Genomic DNA, 16,673 nt, shown 5'->3' with positions numbered 1-16,673 from the left:
GGAAGCAAAGCTTATACAGACATAATTTGTGGCTTAAAAAAAAGTCTTAAAAATTTTTGGTTGAACCTTGGCTTTTGTCTCTGAGCCCTCAGGGGAATAATGTGAGCTTGTTTCCTCATTGAAAAAATATCATAGCACTTGACAGGCTGGATTCTTTGATCCTCGAATGTTGCAGTAATTTCTCCAGTGCCCCCTTACACTCCATTCCTCCTCACCCCCCACCTAACTGGGGCTTTGTAACCTGATGCTCCATAAAGAGCATTTCCACAAGAGCATTAAGACATGTCCTCACTTAATATTAAACCTGTCCCCCCATCGCCCTCCCTCTGTTCCCAAGCCCCGTCCCCTCCCAAGGCTTCCACCATGAGGCTTGGCTGGCAAGAGAAGCTGGCTCAGCTGTTTTGAATTAGGGGCAATGGGAGGCTTCCTTGTAATATATGACTTAATCAGTGTCCCTGAAGTAAACAGTCCAAACTGAGTCTGGAAATGACCTAAACCATTGGTCAAATGGAGAAACCTCCTTTGGCTTTGGAACTGAGATGGAATTTGTATCTCTCATAGGTGTGTTATAGGTTATCAATAGCAGATGGATAGCTGTCCTTGGACGCCCATAGTAATGTGGTGGTTTTGTACTATTAGACTTGCCAGATAAATCACAGGATGTTCAGTTAAGCTTAAATTTCAGATAAATAACGTATAATATTTTAGTGTAAATATCCCAAATAATGCATGGCAGCCATAATGTTATTGGTGTTCCAGGAGTAAAAGAGCCATGATGTGCTGCGTATTACCTCTCTCCCCACTAGGACAAGGGCACTTGGCTTCTGTAAGCCTCCATCTGAAAACCTTGGGTCTTTTCTGTTTCTGTTGGTCCATGATTCATCCTTAACCCCAGTTTCCTGTCCCTCTCTCCTAGTGAGGAGTTAGAGTTAGCCTCACGAGTAAGCAGGGAAGTTGCTGCCGACAAGCACGATCCCAGACATCAGAAACTGAATGCTTAATATGTTTATTATATGGATCCGGGCTCTATCTCAGAAATTTACTACCCAACTACTACCCAACTTGAAGTCACTCAAAAGAATCACTACCCATTATTAAATAAAAAATAGAAATGAACATTTGAGTTGCTATAACTTCCTCTGATCAGAACAATTGAGAGAATTGTGTCATAGTTTTCGACTTTATAACAAAGCTTCTTTATAAGTCCCACGTGTCATTGTTGTTTAGGGCCCACATAAAAATGGCTTATGAGGAATGAGTCAGAGATGCCAGAGCTGCTTTGCCATAAGATTGAGAAAGGAGTCAGGAGACTCGGGAGCTGGTGATGTTAGAATAGATTCACTACGGAGGACTTGGAAAGCTGCCTCCTGACTTTGTCCCTCAGAAGAGGTCAGAGTACATTCTTTTCCCTAAGGGAATAAGAAATGCACTGGTGCAGGGGCCTCTGTATTTTTTAGCTCAGTGGTTAGGGGCGGGAGATGCTGCTGTGGACCTAGAGAACCCTTGGAAAGGCACAGTCCTGGGCCCCCCACCATCCCTCTTTTTCTCTTAAACCAAATTACTCTCACAGCAAACTCCAACTTCCACGCACATGGACCCCACCCTGCAATGACTATGCCAGTGATGAGTGCTCCTGATTGCCCCACCCCCCCACCCCCCCACACTAAGAATTCCTCCTCTCTCATGAGGCAGAGTCCTGCTAGGAGGTGTCCACCAGAGAAGGGAACTTTTATGATCTCCTTAGACAGAGATCTAGCTAGTGGACTAAACAGGAGGGAAAAAACAATACTCAAAGCTTCTTAGAATGGAGTAAAGGAAAAGGACACCCCGAATCATCTCTCATGCCAGTTAGGAAGGATAGGGCATTTGAAGTTTAAAGAGATTTCTCAAGAAATGCAGCAGGTAATGGGGGAAGCCTTACAGACAGTGACTGGAAGCCGATGCTGGGAGGGTGACGGACAAGGTAGAATTTGCAAGAGCCAACAAGGGAACCAAGAGAGAGAATCATGGTGCAGAACACAAAAGACAAAAAAGAGCCTGACTGGGCAGGACTAACTCATACAGAAGATACAGTAAGACAAAGCAAGGGAGGACATTGTTCAAGTGGTGCAGGCAACCCGCTTGCCCAGAAAATCCATACGGTAGGGGTAGATATATTAGCATCATCAACCCAGGAGGCAGAAACAAAGTTAGGTAAAAAGAAATACTACAATTGTCTGAGAAAAGGAGGGCAAGAAAAGGAATAAAATTAAAAAGGAAAACAAAGCAGGAAAAAATACAGAATATAAGATTTTATTTTTATTTATTCCTGTTCCCACATTTTATGGTATTTCCCTGGCAGACATCCCACACTCCGGTAAGTCTGGGGGAAAGGGAGGGTTGGCAGAATAATGTTGCTTTGGGGATTTGAATCTTATTACCTGGTGCTGTTAGTGTTGGGCAGACATTTATAAAAATTACATGCTTAATGGCAGGTCATTTTTTAAAAAAATGAATCTTGAGCTTAAAATTTAGGACAAAGGTGAGGCTTTCAGAAATGAAGGAAAATAGGACAGAGGCAAAGAAAAGGTGGGGTGCCGGTAGGCAGCAGCTGAAAAACCCACCAGCTACCAGTGAGAGAAACCCAGTTTCCAGATCCCTAATGGAGGAGAGACATTTATTTCCTAGAACTTGTCTTTTTGGATGCTACTTCTCTAGAGATGTTCCATTAAATTAACATTATTAAGCCACAAGTTTAGACAAAATCACTGGGATTGTGTTTGGGTGTCAGATACTGTCGTGATTAGCTCTGCTTTTAAATTTTTTATTATTGTTTTAAGTGTCTCTTTCTCTTTGCCCTCATCTTCTGCTCAGGAAAATGTTGGCACATCTCACTTCCCCCACGTGCCTGCCCACCGTTCTCCTCTCGCCTTTGCTCTTCTTTGCGAGCCGAACGGAGGCGTGTTAGAGCGCCACCTATCTGAGATCTGAGCTACTACGGCCCACATTCTGCCCACCCTGATTCTGTCTCCAGGTTAGGACCTGCCGTTCCACGGGAGAACCTCAGTGCCGGCTGAAGAGCGGCCTCTGCAGCAGCTTTCGGGGGCTTCCTGCTCTTCAGGAGGGCGGCATCCTTCCTCCAAACCGGGCACTCCAGACTCCGTTCCTCTTCCTTCTTGCTGCAGCCTTGTAGGATCCTTTTCTAAAACATTCACCCTTTGGGAGAAGTAAGGATTTCAGGTTCCTGTTTCCCCAAGTGACTTTTTGCTAAAAGGTAGCCTGGGGGAATATTTACAATCCAAATGGTCCGCAGAGATTGTCTTCTGGTGCCATGGCCTCATTAGCTAAGAGTTCTCTGGGGTCCAAGATGGGAGGGGGAGGCAGCGCACAGTACTCCGTCCCCAGCACTGTCTGGTCTTGCCCTCCTCCCAACGAAGTGCTGATGCTGCCTTCGGAAAAGTAGATTCTGTAAAGTGATATTTTCTCCTTTTCTAATCTCAGAAAAGTTGTCAGACTGGTTCTGAGTCTTCCCATAGGCAGTGCTCTTTGCTATACAATTTAATGTGCGGTGTTGTGTTTTAATTATGAAATTGTGTATCCAGGACCATTGAAAAAGATATTCACAGGGAAAGAGCTTTGAAATGATTCTTTGTTGCTTAGCATCATGCTTATTTCTGTTATCCTTATTAGATTGTGTGCATTTTTGGTATTTATTCAGCATGGTATAGATCAGAGAAGCATTTTCACTGGTAGTAACCTCATGTGTATTTCTTTTAATCATGTTTTAAGGCAGTAAGTGGTATTTTACTTCAAAACCCATTCATACACATGGACTTGGAGAGATACGGACTAGACTCATATTTCCTGTATTAAAAATACTTGCACAAAAACACTGTTCTTTCTGGTTTATCAAACGAGCTAACGTGTCTCCCGAGAATTTTGAGTTCAGACATGAACAATTCTGTGAACTTTTTTTGTGTGTGAATCATTTGAGCTTTGGATGGATTTCCTCATGGGGAGATAGGACTGCATAAAATATTCTGCTTCTACCTGAGATGTTTCATGAGATGGTCTTTCAGCAAAAACTGTTAGTTTTAGAATGGATAAGCAGTGTTTGAGAAAATAAACTCTGCATGGACAAAAAGCTTTCAGCTTCTTGCCTATATTCTGTCTTCTCAGAAGACCAAAGAGCTCTCATGAGCTCGTGAAATTTGAACCTCAAAGGTTCAGCTAATTAATCTATTCCTGTTTCCACATTTTATTCCCAGTGGCCAGTTTCACACCCATAACATTTAGGAGACCTGGAAAGCCCGGGAGGTATTTCAGCCTGTCAGGACACCCTTGTTTTTTGTTTTTGTTTTTTTTTTTCCTTTAACTTTTAAAACAGAGCCAGCGACTCTCATTTTTTTTTTTTTTTTTTTTTTTTAAATTTTGCACCAACCAGTCCAACTTAGTCTTCTGAGATCATCCTCGGGGAGTTATACTCCGAAATCCAGTTCCCTCTAAACAAAGATATTTTGTAGGCTTTTAGAAGTGGGAGAGACCCCAGAGGTCTTTTAGTCTTACCCATTTAAACAGTTTCAATGCAGGAAGGGATCCAGGTAGAAGGAGCAGGAATCCTACAAAACAGGGGAGACTTTATACAGAAAGAATAGATCGTCTGAATCTTCAGATTCCAGACACTCTCCACCATCAAGCTCCCTAAAATGGCTGACATCAAAGGAACAAGAAGGGGGGTGGGGTGTGTGTAGGTTAAAGGTTTGACTTTTGGTTTGGACTTTAAATGAAGTGACAGTGTTCCCCTGTGACCCATTTCTTTAGCTTTCAGACGGCCTAGCGTGTCTTGCCTTTGAGATCCCAGCTGAGATGAGCTTAGCACAATTTCCACTGCCTGCAGCCTACAACTTCATCTTTGGCTCCTGCCATTTGGCCCAAGTTCAGCATCTCTGCAACTGCTGCCCTCCTCCCCAGCCTCCTGGGAAGACTCTATTGCCTGATCTTTATTGCTCTTTTCCCACACTCCATTATACAGCACGATTTCTGCCGCTGAATTTATTTATGAGGACTCAGATCTATAATATACAACCCTACCCTTCCTGTCTGACTCAGTATCTACGCAGCCGAGCAAATGAGAGGCCCTGCCTGTCATAAACAGTCTTGGAAAAGTCAGCACCCAGAAAGGAAGGGCCAGAGGCTTGCAAAAGAGCTAACCCTCCGGAGGCCCCTCAGAGCCAAATTGCTTTTTCAAAACTTCACACTCACAATCCAACAGTGCAGACGGGCAGCCGTCTGTAGGGGACGGGCAGCTCCTTGTAGGGGAGAGCATTGGCAACTGGCAACCTTATACCCACATGTCTGGCCCTCATTTAGTACACCAGCTATATTTTTAAAAAATTAACATTTTGCCTAGTAAGCTTCATCTTTGTCATTGTTATTCTCCTTCAGTATGTGTCAGCAGGCTGCAGACCTAGAGCGTGTCTCTCTCTCTCTCGAAGCTAGGAAATACATTCACATGGTCCATAACTCAGAATGATAGAAAAAAAATACATTGAGAAATCTAACTCCCACCCCGACCTGTGCTCCCACGCACTCTGTGTAACTGCTTTTATTAGTTTCTTATATATCCTTTCAGTGCCCCTGTTTATTTTCACTTTCCACCCGTTTTTTTAAAAATAATCTTTTTATTTTTGAATAGTGTTAGATTTGCAGAAACACTGAAAAGATAATGCCAAAAGTTCTCATAGACTCCTTACCCCATTTCCTCCGTTGGTATTATCTTACGGCACCAAGGTACATTCGTCACCACTAAGAAATGAATGTTGGCATGTTTCTGTTAACTAAACTCCGCACTTGATTCGTCTTTCACTAGTTTTTCCAGTGATGTCCTTTTTCTGGTCCAGAACCCCATCCGGGATACTGCATTAGTCATCATGTCATCTCAGCTCTCCTTGGCTGTGACAGTTTCACGGATTTTGCGTGTTTTTGATGACTTAGACAGTTTGGAGGAGTGCTGGGCTGGGTATTTTGTAGAATGTCCCTCTTTTGGGGTTTTGACCGGTGTTTTTCTCATGATGAGCCTGGGAGGTGTACTGCTATTCTCATCACAGCGTATCAGCAGGTACCTGCGGTTACCATGACTTATGACTGTTGGTGTTGACCTTGATCACCTGGCTCAGGAGGAGTGTGCCCGGTTTCTCTATTGTGAAGTTAACTTCCCCCTTTTTTCCCACACTCTGCTCTTTGGAAGCAAGTCCCTAAGTGGAGCCACACTCCAGGGGGCCTACAGCGTTTCTTATTCTGTATCTGGTAAATTGGCGGGGCCCTTAGGAGCACCAAACGTTGTGCTAAGACTATTCCCCTCAGTGGATCCAAACAGGACTTCACCTCCTGACAGGATTCGCACATTCTCAGAAGCACTTCGTACACTTACCAGATTACTGGACTTTCACTCTGTCATTTAATCAGGCTGTTATAGGGACCCCCCTGCCTCCAACCAGCTTTTACAAGGGTGAATACCTTAGTGCTGTATGCACCAGGAAAACGCTTTCTCCATTAAATTTCAGTGGCTTTGCATTGGATTTTGCTTTGATCTGAGTCCTGCAAAAGAGTGTGTGGCTCACAGGATGGCCGGCGTCTGCAGGAAAAGCATGCACCCAGGCTTGTAATTGCATGTGTGTTTTGTAGTTCTAGCTCTGGAGCTTCCTGCTGGGAAATAAAAATCTTTGAACCTAGTGCTGTTTTACCTCTACCTCCCATGCTGTAGGCTTGGGAAATTCATTTTTGCCTCCTGAGACTTCAGAGTTGCCACCTGCCAAGTGGAGAGGACTATTCCAGGCCCCAGCAGGACATCTTGCCAACAGCTTTGTAAGCTGCAGGGGATGGACTGAAGAGGAACAGCCCGTGATGCCAGAGATGTGACATAAAGACAGTGGAGCACGAAACTCCCCTCTGGCGCCCGTGAACCCATCACAGGGCAAGGAGCACGTGGTAGGGTAAACAGCACTCATGAGCTCTCCCGGCTTCTGAGAACCAGCGTCCTATCTGCAGATGAGCAGGTGTTGTCTGCTGGTCCTGCCGCAGTAACTCCAAAAGTGTCCTCTTCTTTAAATTCAGCTTGTAAAAATAAACAAAGCTCAACAGCCTACTGTGAGGAAAAAATATCAAGGTTCTTGAAAGAAAGAAATATAATTTCAAGAGCGGGGGATGTTTTCAATGAGAAAGAAGCAATATACCGAGGTCAACAGATAGGGTTTGCAGAACTAACTGATAAAATGAAAATTCATTTTACAAAAGCCTGGCAGCTCCTTCAAGACATTGCTAAAGATTCGTCTCTGTTACAGCACTCTCTCAACTGCGGTGAATTCTGTATACCATGTTAGGTTGTCAGGACTCACTCACTCTTTCAACCAACAAGCATTTATTGGCTTCCACTCTGAGCCAGGCTCTGCGTTATTCATCCTAAAGAGCTGAAAAATATTATTCCAAGTGTCAGCACTACCTTCATGACTCATTAAACTCTTAAATATATTTGCCCAAGACCAAAACATACATCTTCAAGCCAAAGATTATATTATTCCTTGGCCACACCCTTCAGCAAGTCATCTTTTCTCTTCCACAAACTGCTTTGGCCCAAAGAGAGTCAGGAGAGGAAAGGTATTTGTGGGATGTTGTGGGTCTAGTCAAATAAAATGGATGTGACAAGTTGATGCGGATCTGTGATATTTCAATTGGTTTATACCAGGTTGGGGTGAGAGATAGATTTGTGTGGGGCAACCATGTCATACTCTTTTTGCTTTCCTTAATCACAAAAATGTGCCGGGAAACTGGATGTTGTGGATAGACCGTGAAATTATGTGGTTCCCAAAAAGCATGGTGTTTGGCACTGGTTGGCGGACAATGGTCATCTCTGAGACTTCTGAGTTAGATTCTGAGTTCTCTTAGCCATGTAGGCAAACATCTGAGCTTTTGGTCACTGTTGATGGAGGCTAATTATCATATCCAGGGCTTGTCTTGTCCTGTATGCTGAATGAGCCATTGGCAAATGGGAGAGGCTCCCCTACTCACAAATATTCTACCTACTACACCTTACCCCATCCTAGTACCACTGTCCCCAACATCTTTCTCAGAGACCCTTGGCTACCACCACTAATAGCATAGGGAATGTTCTAGTGAACTATGCATTTACCGAGACAGGTAATGTTGGCCCAGAATCAGCCATGAGCAGACTAAATTTGTTTGTCAGATTAACTTAGCCACCTCAGCAAGGTCTAGGTGGAATGGGAGGACAATGATTTTTTTATTTTGGTGACAGAGAAGAAAAATCTAGAACAACAACAAAAAACCTCTAGATCGACAGGCAGTATAGAAGAGTGGTTAATCATGTGATTCTGAATCAGACTACCGCCATCACTCCTTGAGTTTCAAGTTCTAGAACTTCTCACTGCTTCCATTTCTTTGTTTGTACAATAGGAGTGATGACAATAATGAGTACCTCCCTCATCAGACTGCAGCTGTGAGCAGTAAATGAGAATATTTTTAGGATAGTGCATAGGAATGCCTAGCATTTAGCAAGTGCCTAATAAATACTATGTCTTGGAGAGGGACTTGAGCAGCCAGATGTTAGCATGAGGGCACTGGGAACCCTGGTGATGTGGAAGGGAAGAATCATCTCCGAGCAAAACATAGTCAAACGTAAGGCCTGACAATCACTTTGCTAACAACTTGTTTCTATCCCTAAGTGCGGTGCTCACAGACTCTTCTTCTTTTTTTTTTTAAAGATTTTATTTATTTATTTATTTGAGAGAGAGAGAGAAACAGCATGAGAGGGGAGAGGGTCAGAGGGAGAAGCAGGCCCCCGCCGAGCCAGGAGCCCGATGCGGGACTCGATCCCAGGACTCCGGGACCATGACCTGAGCCGAAGGCAGTCGCTTAACCAACTGAGCCACCCAGGCGCCCCAGACTCTTCTTCTTAACCCTCCTTCAAATACCTTCTGGGATTCCATCCACAGCCAACAAAGGGGTTGTCTGCTCTAATTTCTGCAGGGAGTATCATTTTACCCTGAAGCCAGAAGGAGGGGTACACCCTGCATTTTCTGCCTCATGGGTCAGGTGTTGCCAAGCTTTTCGTTTACCTCATGGTGGAGAAGTGGCTAGGATCATGTCTGGACTCAGTTGCCGCAGTAGCTTGGGTGGCAAGTAATCCCACTACTGAACTTCCAGGAGAGAAGGAATGCTTGAGTCCAGTACAGACACAAGGACAAACACAAGGCCAAGAGTCAAAGTTTAGAAGACAGAGAGAAAAGCAATCTTTTCAAGTCTAGACAGCATATTAACAGCAAGGGCTTAATGTATTGCACTCTGTTTATAGGAGCTTTTTGCTGACAGCATGGAACTTGAGCCCCTTTTCTCCCCCTCCAGCAGGTTCCCTTCTGCTGCGGTGTTAAAGACCACCTCTTCCCACCGGCCCTTGGAGGACTGGCCATCAGAAGCTGTAGTTGGAGATCGCAGGGCAGCGGGAAATGGAAAGGGGAAAAATTAGGGCTTGTATTTTGGGGATTGAAGGTGAACCCATCACATCAGCCCAGGAGCAACTAACAGTTGTGTTTTAGTCCTTCCAAGATTCTTTTCTGGAAGTTTTGTAGTAGTAAGTGAGAAAGTAGGTGGATCATCAAACATTTTCTATATGTATTCTACTTTCCCTAGGCAAGCAGTTTGAGAAAGACTTTTTTCTTTCACTTTAAATGCTTTAAAAGAATTATTAAATGACTTTGGTTAGAGTCTTGGGCAGTAGCTGGTGGGAGTGAAAATTCATTTCACCTTTCTGGAAAACAATTTGGCAGTATGAAGCCATCAAAATGGGCATATCCTTGACCCAGAAATTCCATTTCTGGAATTTATACTATAGGAAGAGTAGTATAAATATTTATATGAGAGAATGTTCCTCCCAGAATTATTTATGATAGCTCCCCAAATGGAAATTACCTAAAGAGTCTGAACTAGAGGGTGGGTTGCATAGAATACAATGGGACTACCAAGCAGCCGCTAAAAACCTTCCTTAGAAAAGTCTTCAATAGCAGTGAGATACAAGGCTGTGCTTAAGAGCACAGACTTCAGAGGCCTTGAATTTCAGTGGCTATGTGAGGATGATGATACCAGCCTCATAGTGTTGTTATGAGGCCTGACGTAGGGTGTTATAAGGATAACTGAAGGTAGGCAGATAAAGCAATTGGCACATTCCTGGCAAATCCTAAAATTGAGAGTGAAGGTGAGATCATTGTGGTGACGATGATGATGAGGTTGGGTAAAAAAGCAGATTTCAAAACAGAATGCTCAGGATAGTCACAATGTATTATTTATTTCAATATTATATATATGCACATCTTCAATATGTGGATATGTCTGTATGTTACATGTGTGTGTGTATGTATATGATATGCATAGAAAAAAGACTGGAAGGATATACACCAAATGCTAAAAATAACCAGCTCCGGGGAGTGGAATTAATTTTCCGATTCTTCTGAATTTTTCTTTTTTTTTTTTTTAAAGATTTTATTTATTTATTTGAGACAGAGAGAATGAGAGAGAGAGAGCACATGAGAGGGGGGAGGGTCAGAGGGAGAAGCAGACTCCCTGCCGAGCAGGGAGCCCAATGCGGGACTCGATCCCGGGACTCCAGGATCATGACCTGAGCCGAAGGCAGTTGCTTAACCAACTGAGCCACCCAGGCGCCCCAAAGATTTTATTTATTTATTTGACAGAGAGACACAGTGAGAGAGGGAACACAAGCAGGGGGAGCGGGAGAGGGAGAAGCAGGCCTCCCGCCAAGCAGGGAGCCCGATGTAGGGCTCGATCCCAGGACCCTGGGATCATGACCTGAGCCAAAGGCAGATGCTTAACGACTGAGCCACCCAGGCGCCCCCTCTTCTGAATTTTTCAAACTTTAGAATTCTGAGCGTGTACGGCTTGTGCCACGAGAAGAAGTCATACCACCAGGAGATAAAACCCATCGGTTAAAACCCTGCTATAAAAAATACTAAATCCTGCCATTTGCAACCACGTGGATGGAACTGGAAGGTATTATGTTGAGTGAAATAAGTCAAAAAGAGAAAGACATGTATCATATGACCTCACTGATATGAGGAATTCTTAATCGCAGGAAACAAACTGAGGGTTACTGGAGTGGGGGGTGGGGTGGGAGGGATGGGGTGATTGGGTGATGGACACTGGGGAGGGTGTGTGCTCTGGTAAGCGCTGTGAATTGTGCAAGACTGTTGAATCTCAGATCTGTACCTCTGAAACAAATAATGCAATATATGTTAAAAAAAAAAAAAGATGGAAGGGAAAAATGAAGGGGGGAAATCGGAGGGGGAGACGAACCATGAACGACTATGGACTCTGAGAAACAAACAGGGTTCTAGAGGGGAGGGGGGTGGGGGGATGGGTTAGCCTGGTGGTGGGTATTGAGGAGGGCACATTCTGCATGGAGCACTGGGTGTTGTGCGCAAACAATGAATCATGGAACACTTCATCTAAAACTAATGATGTAATGTATGGGGATTAACATAAGAATAAAATTTTTAAAAATTAAAAAAAAAGAAAAAAAAAGAAAAAAAATACTAAATCCATTTTCTGTAAAGAATAAGAATCTGTATGGCGGTGTAAAGTGCATCAAACAATGGGCGCCTTTAACCTGAAGAGAGGCTGCGGGAAGGACCGACTTCTTGGGGTAAAGAAAAAAAGCTGCCTCAACAGGGTCCTGCCTTAGTCACTGAGACCAGATCTAGGGAATCTGCCGGCCGCACGCACCAGAGGCACCTGAATGAGCAAATTTCTTCGAACTTGCGTATTGGGCTCTGGTTACATAAGCCACTTGCTGTTGGTGCAAATGGCCATTTTGCCCTGTTCTGCATTGGAAGGAGTCTGTTTGATTAGCACAGTTCATATAACCGAAATCTGAGACTGAAGGAAGGATTTGGCCGGGACTGTTGGTTGCACCGGAGGGTGGGTCGGCCAGGAAACTTCCAGAGTGGGAGGCTCTCACGTTGAGGCAGTGAATTAGAAAAATTGTTCTCCACACTACCCCCTCACCACATTAACACACAGTGGGATCTAGCCCATTGACAGAGTTGGGTTCTACCTAGTCTCCTCCCGGGGACAGGATGCCGTGGCTTCCCTCCGAGGACTGAACAAGGCGAACGCGCCCACTCAAGGGAGCCAGCTGCAAGACCACGTTTAATGGTCATTTCACGGACTGTGCTCCATCCGTGTTCCAACCCCCTTCTGTTTCTAAGTTCAAAAACATTTTCATAAAGGTTTTCTGGGGTAGAATTTTATTTTTGCAAGAATGGGTGTGTTTGTTGTCTTTTTTCCCTCTTTGAAACCTACTTCAATTTTTTCCTTTTTTCCTTCCTGAATTTTAATGGGTCTGAAAGTAGGAATCTGCCAGAATTTGAACAGTCAGAAAAAAAAGAAAAAAAGGTACATGATCTTCTTCTCCAAAGCCAACCTGGGGCACATTTTCCAGGCTTCTCTCCCACACCCACGCAGCTGAACCCATGGAGGCCATGCGGGTGACGGCCAAGGCCTTGTGTTGTAAGCGCAGACGCTTCCTGTTTTGTCTCTCACCTCATCTGGACCCTGGGGTAGACTCAGTTCTCATCTTTGAGACTCTGTTATTTCAGTCTCTGGTCTCTGTGTCACTTAATCAGGAAAATGCTAATTCTTCAGCAGGGAGAATAAAGTTATAATGGTCTTCTTAGTTTTATACTAAAACCCCTAGGATCTCCTGAACAAGTAGCCCGACTCTCTTACCTCTGTTTTTCCATCTATAAAGGGAAAAGCTGTGAAGTGTGCTTTGTCCTCAAGGGCACTCATCTCCAAAAGCCATTTGGGAACAATTTAGGTTGGGTATCACTATCTCAAAAGGTGTAGAGAAATGTATTAGATAACTCAAACTGCATTCATCGTAATCAATATATACACGCCAGATGTGTCGTGGGCCGTAAGTGTAATCCAAGTGTGTACTCCCACATGCACACATTACAGAGAAGGTGTGCAGAAACTCTGACCACCCCCATACACACAGTGCTTTCTTTTCCTTCGGCTCCCCTCTTACTTCTGGTCACTTCTCCGTCCCTGCCTCCTCCAGAAGGGCTCCCTTCTAATTCAGAATCCCAACTCCATTAGGAATTTGTCCAAATTCCATGCCAGAGGGACTATAGTCTTGTTAAAATAGTTTTTACGAAGGTATGACTCGCTGATATGATTAATCCTGCCAAGGAGAGTTACTGATTTCTTCTAGGATACCCTCTGTTGTAAGATCCACCACCAATTTAATTTATTAGTAGCTTTTAGGGAGAGGAAGGAAAAACTACCACATGGATTGCGTACATTAGTGGGGAGATGCAGCCCAAGTTCAGGTAGATGGCCTTGAGATATCTGCAAAGGAGGCATTTGTTCACTGTGGTTAAATAAAAGTGCAGGCTTGAGCAGTTGCCTGGATGAGATCCCTTCACCACAGGTCAGCTGCGTGACCTTGACAAGTAACCACTCTCGGTGTCTGTTTCTCTGACCATAAAATGGGGATAATAGTACCTATCCCACGAGGCTATTGTGAGGATTTAATACATGTGAAGTGTTTAGAACAGTACTTGGTAACCGATCAACAAATATTAGTGTACTTGTTAATCCAGATGAATCTTTATTTTTCCTGTTCCAAACAAGTCTGATGAAATATAGAGAACTTCTCCCTAGAAAAAATACAAATGTGTGCAGGTACACAAAATCTAATACACCCTGAGGGGTCTTCAAGGCCCTGTGAAGCCTTCTCATATTCCTGATCCACTTGGTAGAATCTGGAGGGAGTCACTTTGGGCAGCCTGGTGTCGTGGCTCAGAGTCTGAGCTTTGGAGTTGGGCCAGCTCGCGTTTTAACCCTGACTCAGCCACCGACTAGTTGCGTGGCCATAGGCAGTTTCCGTGCCGTCTCTAAATCATGTCTCCTCACACCTAAAATGGGGATAATAGCAGTGCCTGCTCTGTGGCCGTCGCCCATCAGCAGAAACAGGTTCTGTGGGATAAACGGTGTTGGGCCGTTGGGGCACAGAAGTCACACTGTTACCTGGGAACGAGGAATCATCCCGTTGTTTGCAGGCTATTTCCAGACACCTCTCCTTTGCAAAAGAGGCTAAGAACTGGAAGTTGGTATCATGATTCTGAAAAACGTCCCCTGACCTATGAATTAGAGGAAGAATGACAATAGCAGCAACAAAAACTAAACAGTGAGGTGACATATTTCGAGTATTTAAGAAACTGTTCCTTTGCTAAAAGGGTCTAAATAGACAATCTTAGAGTGACAATGGAGTACGGTAGGAAGACCCTGGAACTCGCTCCTAGGAGCTAGATTTTAATCCCTCACCAGCCTTAGAGACCATGAATGGTGATATCTCTGCTCAGAGCTCTCCCCCAGTGACTTCAGTTTGCAATACCAGGAGCCTGGTGCATTCAAGAAGACTTTTCTAAATGGCCATAGGATCTACCTTTCAGTAGGTAATGCTTATTTATATGCCACATACATTTGTTTTTTTCCTAAAGGCCATAAGGAAACACACCCAAATGCTAAGAGTTACTATCCCTGAGATGTAGGGTTATAAACTATTTTAATTTTCTTGGTATTTTTCTGCACTTCTGTAATTCCTTTTGTAATAAGCATGCATTGTTTAAATAATTAATTCAACAGACATTCATCTATATGCCAGGTACTCTATTAGGCATTGAGAATACAGCCCCCATTATCTCCTGATACGTACAGTCTAGAAGGGAATGAGACACCGAATAAGTAATTATACAAATAATTAATTGCTTCCAATGACAATAGGCTCAATACAGAAGTCTAGGGGACTATGAAGTCAATGGGGACTTGACCTAAGCTAGAGTTTGGGAAGGCATCCCTGAAGAAATCATATTAAAGCTAAAATCCGAAGGGGGAGGGAGGGGTCCAGAAAGAGGAAACCATTCCAGATGTAGAGAATGGCATGTTCAGAGACCTTGAAGCATGGGGAATTCAAGAAGCTGAACACAGGCCAGAGGGGCTGCAGCTTGGAGGAAAGAGGACATCCAGATAAGGCAAGGGCCAGAGCAAACATGACCTTATCGATTGTGTTAATGGTTTTTGCATTTGATTTTAAGAGGAAGAGAAAGCCAAGGTTTGAAGCGGGATAGTAACATATAGCTATGTCCATTTTGGAATTGTTTTTAAAGAAAGAAAACAACAAAAGTATTTCAGATAATTTGTTACCAATGTCTCGGATTCAGATTTCTAAGGCCAATTCATAGATGCATCCTACATATTAAAATGTTGGGTAAAATTGTCTTTATCGTAAGCGGTTGCTCTTGAAGTGGTTCCTGGATGCAGAGAGGCTGGGTAGTGGCAGGAGCGCGGCACCACAGCCTGGACCTCTCCGTGTCTGTCTGGGGCCATGGGGCACTCCGGGAAAGACAGCACGCCATACAGTGGAGGGCTGAGCAGCAGAGACCCTTTCCTCCCATGTGCCCCGGGGTGGGGGGGTGGGCAGGGGACCGCCACACAAGCATTCTGCCGTGAAACTTCCTGTGCCATGGAAACGCAAGACAATTCAATTCCCAGACCAGCTGCGGTCAAAACACAGCTGGACAAATGACACCATCTAGAACCTGACAAATTGTGAGGGTGTTTTCAGCTCAGGAGTGCAGAACTAGGTCACTGTCATGCCAATTAACCGAAGTTCAAGCTCAGGTGATGATCTCAGGGGCCTCTATAAACGTACATCCTGAAACGGTGTATTAGCAATACACGCCAATGTGAAGCTCATATTTGTTACAATGCTTCTGAGTTTATTAAAAAAAATTTTTTTAAACCTACTGTGCTCTATCACAGGAAATCACCATATCAAAAGTAATTAGCCACATGGCTGCTGAATAACAGACGAGATGTTTCCAGCAAATGCTCCTCTCCAGTGTTCCTAAATCAACCGGGCATGTCCTGACGTCCAGCTCGTTTGAATGGCAGAGGTAACTGCCAAAACACACTCCTGCTCCTGGAGTAACTCAAAGGTTTAGTGGGCTCTGGAGCCGCCAGTAACAGGCATCTGGTAGTCAACCTTTTCCTGTAATGAGGAGTTATTAAATATTCACATCAGGAACTGGGACTTTTGTCGGCCCTCAACTGGTCTTCCAACCTGTTACCTATTACGCCTCACACTTTATATACCCCCGAACACAACAAGAAGAAACTTGTGAGTGTTCTATAAAACCCGCCACTGACATCAGGGTGGGTCTTTGAGGCTTATGGTTATCCTAATAAAACCAAGGAATGTATAACAGGCTGTAGCCAGCAGACCACCAACTACTTTATTGTTTAAACACAAAAGGAAACCTCTGGTAAACCTACTGTACCTGAGGCACAGCATGTGGCTGTTTCTTAACCCTTGAAGACTCTGTTATGCGCCCAACGTAAGATGACATCTGTGTGTTTCTTGTTTCCCTGTGATGAGTCTGCTAAGTTACACGCTTAGAAAAGAAATGCCTATTGATGGAGTGGTTATGAATTACAGATTGCAACGTACAAATCAATTCGGATTTTTTTAAACATAAATTCAAACCAGATCTGGGAGTCACCTTTCCCTTAGACAGCATAAGCATGAGGCGAAGAAGGAGCCT

At 44.1% G+C, this 16,673-nt stretch overlaps 1 long non-coding RNA gene across 1 annotated transcript; it reads left to right on the top strand.

The window, feature by feature from the left end:
- Nucleotides 1-2,303: 2,303 nt before the first annotated feature.
- Nucleotides 2,304-3,841, top strand: LOC118002042. The gene is made up of 2 exons (XR_004676927.1): nt 2,304-2,356; nt 3,014-3,841. It is a non-coding gene; the product is annotated as an uncharacterized LOC118002042 (long non-coding RNA).
- Nucleotides 3,842-16,673: the final 12,832 nt, after the last annotated feature.

The sequence above is a fragment of the Mirounga leonina genome, unplaced genomic scaffold (assembly GCF_011800145.1).
Source record: "Mirounga leonina isolate KUSES-001 unplaced genomic scaffold, KU_Mleo_1.0 Mir_82, whole genome shotgun sequence".
NCBI classification, from domain to species: Eukaryota; Metazoa; Chordata; class Mammalia; order Carnivora; family Phocidae; genus Mirounga; species Mirounga leonina.
This window is presented reverse-complemented; position numbering and strand designations above follow the sequence as displayed.